Source organism: Syngnathus scovelli, chromosome 21 (assembly GCF_024217435.2).
Source record: "Syngnathus scovelli strain Florida chromosome 21, RoL_Ssco_1.2, whole genome shotgun sequence".
Taxonomy (NCBI): domain Eukaryota; kingdom Metazoa; phylum Chordata; class Actinopteri; order Syngnathiformes; family Syngnathidae; genus Syngnathus; species Syngnathus scovelli.
Genome location: NC_090867.1, coordinates 5,564,025 through 5,577,438, shown reverse-complemented (window position 1 = coordinate 5,577,438; position 13,414 = coordinate 5,564,025). Strand labels below are relative to the sequence as shown.

General features: G+C 43.5%; 1 long non-coding RNA gene across 3 annotated transcripts; it reads right to left on the bottom strand.

Moving 5' to 3' along the window:
• Positions 1-1,138: 1,138 nt before the first annotated feature.
• Positions 1,139-9,990, bottom strand: LOC125991544 (uncharacterized). 3 transcript variants are annotated; one of them, XR_007489343.2, is made up of 7 exons: positions 7,921-9,990; positions 5,656-5,859; positions 5,512-5,587; positions 4,630-4,720; positions 3,159-4,549; positions 2,169-3,094; positions 1,139-2,084 (listed from the first exon to the last, which is right to left on the bottom strand). It is a non-coding gene; the product is annotated as an uncharacterized lncRNA (long non-coding RNA). The 3 variants fall into 3 exon arrangements; XR_011086158.1 differs by having other exon boundaries at positions 4,630-5,587; XR_007489341.2 differs by having other exon boundaries at positions 3,159-5,587.
• Between the last annotated feature and the right edge of the window lie 3,424 nt (positions 9,991-13,414).

The window sequence follows — 13,414 nt, the reverse complement described above, 5'->3', positions numbered from 1 at the left end:
TAGCAAGTTTTTTTTTTTTTTTTTAATCTTTTTTGTGACCTACTAGTTTAGGCTGTTCTAAAACACCAGCTCGTATGCTTGATGCATATTAAATGAGGTGAAAAGAATCCCGTCATTTATTTCATATAGTGTACGTAACGGCACAAAACGTTACAGCGCTGAGGACATATAGAGCCATAGGTGGATGTGTGTGTGTGTGTATGTGTATGCATATATATATATATGTATGTGTGTGTATATATGTATATATATATATATATATATATATATATATATATATATATATATATATATATATATATATATATATATATATATATATATAAATAAATCACTGCTGGCCGCGCGGTTTGTTGCGCGACAGGGCGGTAGGTCAAACCGCAGACTCGGGGTCGAGTACGGACGGCCATGCTCAACCGGAAGCACTTTACCAAGCTGTGGATTACAAGACCAGCTGCATGGACGTCATATTTTTAGCATGTGGTGTATAAATGATGCAAATTATTTTGTACGTTTTACACACAAGCACATTGGAGAGACAGCGGCAGTATTTATGTGGTATGTTAGATTGCTTTGGGTAAAACAAACTACGAATGTTGGGTCGCATTAACCCAGCCGCCCAATTAGGGCACCTATTATATTTAACCATGTTTAAAGTTAAAAATGAAGTATTTTCGCATAGTTAAATGGTGCGTCAGACGGGACAAATTGGTCGCCACTAGATGGCAGCACTTGGAATTCATCTAACCTGACAATTTAATAAAGACGCCGGTAATGAGTAGCTCTCTGGCTCACTTGCATACCACCTAAGCAGGTTGCGGTGTGGCCTTCACTCACGTTTGTGCAGGCTTAACGTTGAACTGGATGGTATTATGCAGTACTGGTACCAAGGTTGGCAGTGTTGTTAAGCAACATGCAACAAGTGCTTTGTATTGAAGGCCAACATCCTAGAAGTTGCATGTTATGTTTAAAATTCCACTTTAGGTTCCGTCTCCACTGTATAGCAACAGGCCTTCGTAGTCAGACTGCAAATGAAGACCTGCAACAAAACGTGTAATAAGTTTAAGTTTCAAGAGATGCAGAATCAACTGCATCATGAATGACTGACACAAAGTTGGCTTTATTTACAAAGGCCATCCACAGGAACGAGACACCAAAGTCAACTTTATTCACAAAATCACCCACGACGATTCAACCGCAAAAAAAAAAAGGTTCGGACTTGAAAATAAAGGCTTCTTTCGTACAAAAAGAAATGCACCTACATTAAGCAAGATTCTGAATTCAGTGGCCATTTCATGGCAGGGTTGCACAAGGGTTTGCCAAAGATTAGTTTCATCGGTCGCAACGCAGTCTGGTTTGATACTTAACAGCTTGTCATTTGCATTTATGGGTGTCAGGCTACTTTTGTCAACAATTTTGAAAGCATACAGCATTTCTTTCCACTGTGAAACGAAATGCCTGACACTGCATGTTTCATATTACTTATTTGGACTCATTTGTTTGAGACTAATTTTTCAATTGCCTTATAGAGAATGTTTCAAAGTATTACAGTTTGCATGTTGTCATTTAACTCAAAATATGCACAATACTTTACATGCCAATGTTGAAAACGGACCACTTGAATTCAGTTCACAATTTAATACAGGTACAGAGACACACAGTTACAGTATAAACTTTACAGTTCACTCCATGTATTTAAAAAAAAACAAAAATACACTTTAAAACAATATTGCACAATGACAGCACTGAGAAGAAAGAGGCATCATGCAGACAGTGTGCACACCCAGTAAAAAAGTGGAGGGAGGGAAGGAAAGCGAGTGCGAAAGGGAAAAACAGTCATACTCTCCCTAAATGCCGGCTGCTTCGCCCTCGCCGCATCTGCACCCGCCCGTCACGGGTAAAGGTCTGCTGAAGGTTCGTTGGACTCTTCCTCTGCGTCGCACAACTGCAAAAAAAAAAAAAAAAAAAAGACAGCACTCAGTTGCATGCGGTTCACTTCTGTCGACGTACTCGGTGACCGGCAGATGGTACTCATCTTCATTTGAGGAACTGCTCCCGTCCCTCCAACGCCACGCGACCGAGCCCTGCGACAGACATAAGGAAATGCGATTTAAAAAAAAAAAAAAGAAGTGTGTACACTCTGCTTGTACATTTGATTGCCATGTCACCTCTGGCCAGTCTTGGCCAGTCATGAATCAAGCTCCTCTTCATCACATGGCGACTACTTTTCTTGGGGTGATTTCGTCCTTTGCGCCCCGCTCGCCAATCCCGGGTCTTGTGGCCTCCGTCCGCCGGCTCTTCGTTTTGTGCAGCTTCTCTTCCACCTTGCAAGACACAAGCACAAAAGTCTCGCTTGCGCCGCCGCTGCGCGTTTGCACTCAATCAAGGCTGCACAACATATTGGAAAATGAGTGATATGACAATATTGGGCCAGACCATTGCATTGACCAAAGTCATGCAAATACTTGGGATGGAAATTAACTATTTGATCTGAAGGCGATCAGTTAGATGTTAACTTTAACTAACTAACCCTAACTTTAACTTAAAATACATGTCTAACAGACCACCATATGGCAGTTTTCCAATACACGTGCAGCCCTATACACGTCACCATTGGTGTCCAAACGGCAGCCTCGGGGCCATTTGCCACAAAAGGCCATTGGACACGGGCCACTAGGGGAGCGCCAAAATACAACTGATCAATGGCATCATCAAATATTAAAATATGCTGTTTACAAGTCAAATCATCTGGTCAAAATTTCACTCAGACATACAGTAGTAGTTTATCTTCATTTTTGCTGTGTCAAGGTCAGGTTCATCAAGACACCAAAATGTCGTAATTGATTAGAGTGTTTAATGAATTTGTGTCAAACGATTGGGAATTTGTTTCAGTATGGGGCCCTTAGACGTTTGGACACCACTGGTGTGAATTAAAAGGAAAAAAAAAAAACTATTTCACGCATTGAAGCTGCGCAGGTCGACGCCTCCAGGGAAGCGGGTCTCCCTCAGAACCTGGCTGCAGGATATTTCAGTGATGCCACCCGGCCAGCCCGAAGCGTCCACTTGTCAGATCGTGTCATGTCCCAGTCGCCATCTGCAGAAACACAAACAATGTCAGAAACTCAAAGCGCACCCCAAGTTGTAGGTCACTTGCTTACTTGATCCCAGCGGCTAGCTACTCTTTGTTACAGTCGCCGGGTTGGGCCGTGCGTCCCCCCTTTTGCGTCCAGTCTGCAAAAGTCAGAACATGCAATGAGCTGTGCGCTGCTTGCGTCATTATGTCTTGAGCACTCTCGACCGGTGGTTCCTCACTGAACAGCTCGCTCCAACGCCGCCCTACTCCGAGGGGAGAACAAAGAATGCAAGTACGTATGACAGTGGTAGGTTAGAAAAAGAAAATGTTACAATAGTCAACAAGTCATGTCCTAAAATTGGACATTCGGGTCCACATCAAAGTTTTGTTTGTGTTTCCGGCACCTCGTGGACCATCTCGCTCCAACGTCGCCCTACACTGAGGGGAGAACAAAGAAAGCAAGTACAACAGTGGTAGGTTAGAAAGACACAAAATGTTACAATAGTCAACAAGTCATCCTAAAACTGGACATTCGGGTCCACATCAAAGTTTTGTTTGTGTTTCCGGCACCTCGTGAACCGGCTCACTCCAACGTCGCCCTACACTGAGGGGACAAAGAATGCAAGTACAACAGTGGTAGGTTAGAAAGACAAAATGTTACAGTAGTCAACAAGTAATTTCCTAAAATTGGACATTCGGGTCCACATCAAAGTTTTGTTTGTGTTTCCGGCACCTCGTGAACCGGCTCACTCCAACGTCGCCCTACACTGAGGGGAGAACAAAGAAAGCAAGTACAACAGTGGTAGGTTAGAAAGACACAATGTTACAATAGTCAACAAGTCATATCGCAAAATTGGACATTCGGCTCCATGTCAAAGTTTTGTTTGTCCATCGACGTGACGTCCTCCCCAAAGGTTACAATGCACCGTCAATGGCAATCCTAGCACAAGACAACGCTGCTCTTATAGCAAGATTGGGGCTTGGGTACCCAAGCTGGTTCCTCAACAAAACCTGAAACATAAAAGGGGTGAAACACGACAAGGATTTGGTTGTGTTGATCGGTGTGACGGACCAAGACGAGTTGAGTCAAGTCAAGAGCATTTCTATTGCCCAAAATCACAGTCAAGTCTCAAAGGGCTTCGCATGTGCAAAAATTGAAGTCCTCCCCCAAAGCACCGGCCGGCTTTCAACCGCTATCCTCGCACAAGACAAAGCTGCTCTGGATCCAGACAAGCCACAACCTCAACCACAACTACAGCGCACCTCTTAAGCAAGTCCAACCATCAGACCCCCAAACATCTGCCATCATTTCAAGGCAACCTTTCCGGCGTGTACCCATAACCAAAGCGCGTCCCAGAGCTCCACACTGCCCCCTCCTGGTCACACGATCCCCACACGCGTCAACTTTTGCGTGCTGTTTGATTCTTGACTGGGTGTAGAATTTCTCCTTTCCTCATATCCGGCTCCTCTTCCAGCCTACAAATCACGCATCACCATTAATTGTGTGTTGGTAACTTCAATTGCCATGAGAATGTGACAACCATAGATGAACTCACCTCATTTTGAAGTGCATTATCTCTGTCCTCACTGAAACCTCAAATATTGCTTCTCGCTTTATATAAGAAAGCTGCAGTAGTTATTTTACAGCTACAAAATAAAAAAGCCAATGTTAAAGCCAATGTCAACAGAAATTGTGTTCATATTTAACAGGCAGTTTCGGGAGGCGAGCGTTGCATGTAGCTGCAGCATCATATGTGCAGCACGAACGACGCCATTATTGTCAAATAAAATGTGTTCAAAATTACTCATCGGCAATGCAAGTGCACAAGCCGGAACGTTTTCTTATCCGCCGTATACTTGCAGCATCGTACCTGCAGCAGGAGCTGCGCCATTATGACGGAATAAACCCAATTAACATCTAACAAATCTCAAAATTATTCATCGGCAGTTTATATGAGCGACGCAAGTGCACAAGACGGTACATTTTCTTATCCAAACGCAACCTACCTCTAGTCCAAAGACTATCCAAGTTTGCAGTCCAAAATCGGCTGTCCAAAGAGGTCGCGTGTCCCGTACGGGAGGAAACCCGAGGGAAAAAAATGTTTGCAAACGTTTTTTTTTTTTTAGGTACGAGTTTGTCACATAACCTTGAGTAGACCAATACCGAAAGTGGACGAATATTTGGTTTTGTTAAGAATTCGCAACAATCCGTTTGGCAAAAAGCACATTCAAAAGTTTGCTTGAAAACCTTGAATAAAACACCTCTCAATATTCAACAGAATCAAGAAACGCGGACAATTTGCCCGACAAACATTTGCATTCAACCCTTCAGTAAAAAACACCACGTGAGAAAAAAGAAAAAAAAAAGAGCTGGCCAGCATTTAAAAAAAACAAAAACATTCGAAATAATGGCACAAAAACAGAGCCCACCGTGCTACCTGCAGCAAATGGAAGTGAACTGTGACTTTACTGTGCTTTGCTCAAACTCTGTCGCGTTCCTCAAGTGTGAAAATCCTGAAACGAGAAAAGGCATCGTGAGAAACGGCAGCAAACGACAAACATTTGCTCGTGTGCAGACCTACCTGCCAAGTGGCCACGCGGGAAAACGCCATTTTGCTTCACCTGTATTTAATAATTACTTCTGTGCACACCGGTCTTCAATTTACCTAATGGCCTGAAGTCACGTCCGCCAATCCATGGCAACCTTCTTCTCCTGCTTGTCCAACGGCGCTTTGCACACTAGCGCCACCAGGTGACCACTCATGATGACTGCTTCGGGTTTGACCCTGGAAATGACAGCGAATTTGCAAATCAACCTGTATTTCAATTTTAGTGTTACTATTTCAAAAAGAAAATCATAGAACCAATCGTTTTCTATTTTATCTGATAACCAAAAGAAACACGATCTCTTATTTGTGTCAATTTTATTTGCATTTCTTAAAGACAATAAGCTCAAGACAATGTAAACGTTCTTTTAAAACAGGTTACGCAAGTGGATTTTTTCAAACCTCCAGGGTGGCGCTTTACAGCCCCCCTTCAGCGGCTAATGACATAGGGACATGGTGATACCGAACTCTCCGAAGAAAAGTCACTACTTGAAATAAAATATAAGGTGTCTTCCCAAAAAAACGTAGTCAATTCTATAGGTCATATGTAGTTACTTAGGTGCAAATGTCTTAATCTGTGTATTATACCTGCAAAAAAACCTTCTTTCCAAGACGCAGAAGCATTCTTGCACTGATTTTTATATTCGTTTGTGTGTGCGTGTGGGCGTGCGAACGCTGTGATGCCGCATTAATTGCACGCCGAGTCCTTTCTTAATAACGGCGCGACACGGCAACTCAATCACGCGGCCTCGGTTGCATTCGGGTTTTGTAATTTGGCTTTTAAATGAAATAAACGAGCTATCTGGGAGATCTCCGGGATTACAGTTATCATTATCACCCCCCCCCCCCCCTCCCCTTGAACGACAAATGCCACCCTCTGATTGGTTGATGACTTGCTCGTGAGTGGCACTCGTCCTATGTGGTTGTCTGGCGTGAGCGGAATGCAGAGGATAATGAGGCGCAATTACAAAGTGTGCATCGCCCACTGTTTTCGTGACCACCCCTTCACCAAGTCATTCATGCGCTCACATATTACTGGCATATTAAAGGGAGATGAAATTAAAAAAAAAAAGATTACGAGGATTTGAATAATTATTCAATCAAGGCAACTGAAGAACGCCCCTAATGCTTCTCTTGCATTGCGCACAACACGAGCCTACTACAGTTGCAGATTCAAAACAGGCACAACAAAAGCGTATGGAATGATGGGATGAAAATGTCGAACTCACGTAAAAGAGGTCATATCCTGTTTTTGGATGAACGACAACAGAGATTATTTATAAATAAAATGACGTCACTTTTTCAAACGAGTGTTTTTTTTTTTGGAGCCGCCGCTATCTTGCACAGCTCCTATGCATAAGTATGTACAAAGAAGGTGTCAATTAGACTGACTAATTAATGGACAAATGGAAGTCCATCCTTTATGTCCATCCTCAAAGGGAAGCTGAAGAGCTTTCTGAGTGCAACACATCTAAGAGAATGATTCCTTTGCGGCCTTCTCCTCTTCCCTTTGTGGCTTTCACCCTATCCTTCTCCCATTGTCTTCGACCTCTGCAAAATAATCTCACTTAGTCTTTTTCCCTCTTCACGCTCGAGCCTTCTCCTTTGCCCCAGCGGAGTTCTCGATGGCTCTCTCCCATCCATCGATGTTTGCCGCTCCATCAAGGCCCCTGTGATGCTTTTCTTCCTTTTAGCTTTTCCCTTTGTCTCCCACCTTTTGTGTTTCCTCCACAGGTAACGCACTCTCCCGGTGATACACAACATGTTGTACATATACCACGGACTCAACGGCACTGATGGACGTCAACGCTAAAGTGTGCACAAATCAGATTATATTAGCTTGGAAATCTTCTCGAGACCACTGGGAAATATGCAAAGTAGAACATGCTACAAGGGGATTCGTTATTTCCTCTGTCAAGCATAAAATTTGGCAGCTTAAAATTTGATAAGCGTTTGTCGGGTCGTTTATTTAGTTAACAAGCCAAGGAGGACCCGTTGAGTTTGAGCCCATCTCTCATCGTTACAGTTCGCTTGCATCGGGCCAAGTGAGGTAGTGACCCGTGAGATCAGAACTACTTGTGAGACATAGCACCCCCTACAGGCCTGGAGTGGAACAAAGTATGGCCCGGGGGCACAAGCGGGGACGTGGAGAATTACATGCAGATAGTTTTTTTACAACTAAGATATTACTGCAGTTTAACGAGTCTCTGACAGTAGTTGATAGAAAGTGTTTTTTTTTACCTTAATTTATATCCAGCTTGGCATGATTGGAGTTCACATAGCTGCATTGTCGCCATTCTGCGTGCCTTCGCTAGGTTATTGGACTCCATCAATAAAGCCGTTTATATCGCATGTATTTTGAAGCTCCGCTCCGTTTGGGATCTTGGAATGGTCCGATCTTTTCCTGCCCCGACGGCGCCGCTTCTTTATTTGCACGTCTCTCTTGAGAGACATTAAGGTTCCCTCTCATCACTTTTCAGGGTGGAAAAAAACTCAAGAGGTCATCGCAGTCACTCATCAGCGAGACAACCTGACGGTAAGGTTGCAAAACAGCTTTACTTCAAGACCTGTGAAATCTCCGCAATATTCAATATCAAAAGATCATCGGAGTCCGATGTCATAAATACCATCTAACCTCAAACACTAATCACCAGATGAAGCCATTAAGACAGCCTCGAGTCTTGACGTTCAGTCCTAAGATACTGTGAAAACATAAAACACAAATTTGATTGAACTAGTCGACTACCACGGCTAAGGCAAGTTGAGGTCGCGCCATATCGCGGCCCAGCCAGTCAGCAGTTGCCGACTTCATAACAAACACGGACGAGTGAGTATCTGAGCAGAGGGGGATATTTAGGGAGCGATAGAAAAGAAGATGAATGATGGTGAGAAAGATGGATGAGCGGAAGATGTGTAAAAAGAGAAGGCCGGTGAAGAAGAGAAGGCTCTGCGTCTCAGAGCTTCTTTGCATGTGGGCGCATGATACCGGGTATTTTTATTTATTTATTTATTTCTATACCGTTTGATGAACAGCTTAACGCCAGGCTTGTAAAAATGTTTCACATGCCGAGGGATATGCGGAAGGGGAGGGGGAGGAGGAGGTCACTGACGCACACATACACGTAAACGTACACACAATAAACGGGAGGTGTGGAGTTGCACCGTTATTTATTAGAGGTCATGTGATGCGGGTCATCAGTCACCGGGTGGAAGGGCATCAACGCAGGCTAAAAGCAGAGGATGTTGTTTTAACATTTTACCCCGATCGGTAAATTCTGCAACATTTTACCGTGGGGGCCACTTAAAAACATTCTGCAACTTTGCAATTAGTTTTTTAGAGGCTTGAGCAACTAAAGTGAGCGAAGGTCTGGTAGCAAACTTGTGCAACATACACCCACTGGATATTCCAGTAGGTGTCATAAAATACAGCAAAAACAGGGCTAAATGAGGATATATTACGTCATTTCAGCAAAAAATAAAAATTTCCCAATTTTGGACTGCAACCCCTCAATAGCCTCTCCGTCATAATAAGAAGCCGCCACTCAAAATGCCTCCAACCAACCTGCAGTTTATTGCGTCCGCCCGATGAACCAACTCGACTGGGATTCGAGTCCCCACCAAGCGACGCCGTTTGCTAAATTGAGGGGAAAGGGTCAGAGAACAAATGTTGAAAGTGAAACTGGTAGGCCCGCAAAGAAAAATTAGAGAAACACATGTATTATCCATAATGAAGCGAGGAAGAAGAGGATGAGGAAGAAAGAGCAGGGTGGGGGTGAGGGAGGGGGGGGGGGGGTTTCAGACAGAGAGGAGACGTCTTGTCATCGCTAAAAGAGAGCCATGGATAGATGGACAAAGGCGACGTCCTGAGGGACTGTGCACTCATTCGGCATGGCTGCCTATCCGTCACCATGGCAACTGTACCTGTGTATACATTTGTACGCACCGTGATGACCAACAGCAAGCTGTGTGAGGGTGTTATGGGGAGGGGGGCGGGGGGGGGGGGGGTGTAGGTGCCGCCTGCTGTGTTAGCAGAAAGACTTTGAAAGTGGCTATGATCACATTCCTCGTCATACACGTCCGCGTTTTACAGTCCGAGCGTGTCTGGAGGTGGAGAGATGTTATCGTTTGAAAGCGGGGCCCACGGTCGATGAGTGATCCGCTGTGTGTTGTGATTGATGAGGGAAGGACTGATGAACACTTGATGGGATGAAAGAGTGAGGAGCAAACATACACACTCAGGCCTCAAATTATCATGCGGAGGCAGTGCACCTGTAAGCACTGCCGGAGCTAGGGTTTTTTTCTTTTTGGGGGGGGGGGGGGGGGGGGGGGAGTGCCCCCAAGCACCCCCCTCTAGCATCGCCAATGCCTGCAGAGGAACCGGGCTGGCAAAGTTTTGTTTTTTAAGATGGGCCACGTCATTCATAAAGTTAATCATACATTCAATTCTATTGTAAATAACCAAATAAATGTAAACAATTGCTAAATTAATCCACAAAATAAACAAACTGAAGCGTTTTATAACAGGCTAAATAACCCACATTCAGTCAGACTACTTTCCCCCGCCGCCCATTTTGATAACACTGTAAATGTCGGCTCTTCATTCATGTCATGACTTCAATCTTACACTTAATAGTACAAATTATAATTACAAAATATGCGAACGTATGAAAAGTGGCGACAGACCGACTTAGCCTTACACGTTAATGTAAACGATTAGAAGTCCTTACAAACAATGTAAAGTGATTCTTTCGAACCGTGCCCTTATTGAAAATTTGTTCCCGTGTCATGACTGAGCTGATTTATTACCTATAATAAAACAATAAACGCCTCGCTTGAACATTGACGGGCCCTCATAAACACACCCGTAGTAAAAATGTTTTTCTTAAGCATCCATTCATTTGTGATGAGTATCATTTTCCCCAATCATAACTTGAGCTACATGTTGAAATACTGTACTGCTTTATTGAGAAGCACAATTTGAATCGACATTTTTGTTCCTCCCCCAAAAGGTGAAGAGTTCCTCGCACAAGCATTCATGGCGTGTTGGCTCACGCGATGTGCATTAATCTTAATCCGACGACGTCAGGTAGCGTGACACGGCGTATACGACCTTGAAGCGAAGCGCTCGTGTTTACCCCATAATGCTCTTTGTGTGTCCTCACACCATGAAAAAGTGACAAAGGCGCCTCCGTCAACGCCACTGCTAATTACATTTCTGAAAATTTATCACCATGGTTACCGTAATTTGACATCAACATGGTTTGAATGGCGCTAAGGCTCATAATATGTTCAAAGTCTCATTTTGAAACGCGGGGAGGTCAACAGGTAACGTGAAGAATCTCATTAATTACGATTCCTTTCACAAGACAAGGTCTTTCGGTTTTTCTCTCGTGACGATTGTTCAGTTGAGCCACGCAAAGCTCATTCAAGTATGAAAAGTCAATAATTCACCATGTGCAATATGGAATTTTTCCAGCATGTTTGCTTTTGTAAGCGTGAGGTGCTAGAGTAGATAAATATAGCGACTAGCTTCATCTTTTCTGTCAAAATAATTAACTCACCTAGCTCCATCTGTTACCGGGAATTAGCTATTAGCAATATTTTTCGATGTGTATTTATGTAGCTATTGCTCTCCTTCCTTTTGTATAAAATATTGTCTGAGACAATGCACAGAATGTAAAGTGATGATAAAAGCACATGTTGGGAGAAACGAGACAGTCACCCAGCGCTAATATGCTACACGTTGCAACGGCGGGCGTATGCTATTTAAATCCCCCCCTGCTGTGTATGGCAAAGAAGGGAAAGGTTTATGCATACGCACGTTGCATCATTAGTTGATAGAAATACACCGCATGGAAGATTTGGAGGTACAGATGCGGATCAGATGGTAAAGCTTGACTTTTGTCACCTAACACACACATGCCGGGACAAGATGGATACGAGTGACGAGCTCACGCGGGCTCATATGAACGATAGATGGGGCCATGCGGAGAAAAGAGCTGATCTTCTTACACTTACTTTCAGTGACCTGAATGTACCTCAACACACACACACACACACACACACACACACATTGAAACTATCTGCTAACATGCACTCATCTCGGAGCAGCTGGCAACCATTTATTTACCTCGGTGACAGGTTCGGCCTGTATCTAAATGGAGAGCTTTCTCCAGACTCGACACACACACATGCACGTGACTATTTCACCTCTCGCTCAGTTTTTTTTTTTTTTTGTCCCCCACACACAAGTATACTGCTACGTCAATACTGTACTCTATTTGTGACTTTAAGGGGTGCGGCCTGAATAAAACAAAAAAATCTTGAATCTATGAATACCTGACTGAACACACAGACACAAAATGAGCCTGCGGCATGTTTGCTCCGTCTGCATAAAAAGCCCTCCCTCATTAACCCCGGAGGGCGCCCTCATACTCGCCCCCCCACCTTTGCCAGCCTCCCATTGTGCCCCTATCTCCTGCAGCATTCTGGGTAAAGTAGTCTTAACAATGTCAGGCTAGATAAGCTCAATGCAAAACCTGCTGATAAGGAGTCAGACTGCACTTAACGTTTGTGTGCTTTCAAGGTGGCAGTTGATTGGGGGAGCCAATGAGGAGGACCCGCAGTGTGTGTGTGCGGTCACGTTGGCTGGATGCGGTGTTCCATATCTCTGTAATCACAAGCTAAACGGCTAAAACATGCCAGACAAAAAGGAAAGTAAACACACGGCGATGGACAAAGGCATGTGAATGTGGGGGTGATTTTTATCTGTCGCTAAGTCTCATTAGCAATGTTTGTTTTTTTCAGAGAAAAAAATGGTGAGTCATGAGTTACTTCCTTGACTATGCTGTCAAAGCCTCCATCCAGACATTCATGGCGCAATAAGATGTGTCACTCCTGTTACAGTGCCATAAAAAAATTAAGGTGTGATTATGTTACAGGAAGTCTCAAATAAAATGCATTTAAATTGGCTCACCTTGTCCCAGAAACGGGCGGCTAGAGATGATCTCAATGTTCCTTCCAGTGGCCTGCTTGCACACACAAAAATGAATATAAAACTCAAAATATTTTTTATGTCCAAAATCCAATAGCTCCGCCTCTTTGCTGTCTCAAGATTCAAAGTCTGGATGTTTTTTATTCACTTTATAGTTTTGAAATGCAACTTGAAGTTTAAGTAAGACTACAAACCTGTAGGTGGAGCCCTAGAGCAAAGGTCAATGGTTACTTGTGATTGAAGTGAGTTTGAAATCTATGCACAGTGAAAGTTAATCCCCTCGCCTTTTGTTCCTTTAATGGTCGTGTTCCGTTTTGATTCTTGTGAAGACCCGACCCACCTGTACAGCCTGCCGGCAAGATACAATTTCGCAATTCCACCCCTCCGCCATCAATCAACTACAGCTACAGTTTCAAATAGCTTGTTCCTCTCTCAAACGACTCTCCCACCCCCACCCCATTCTTCCTTCTCATTCTTTTGCGCTTTTATCCCATAGTCCGTTTTCCCTCAGCTGACAAATGATCGCCATTGAAGAACACAAGGCGCTATTCACAGAGCTCAAGGAAAAAAAAAAAAAAGCAGTGAAATAAAACTTTTTTCTCTTTTTGGAAGAATTGTTTTTTTTTAATGAAACACAAAAAGGCAATAAAATTAAGATAAATATTTTTTTCTTTTTGTACATATGGAAATATGTAAGAAATACCTCCATGAGAAATAATATTTTTCCATCTCAACCATACA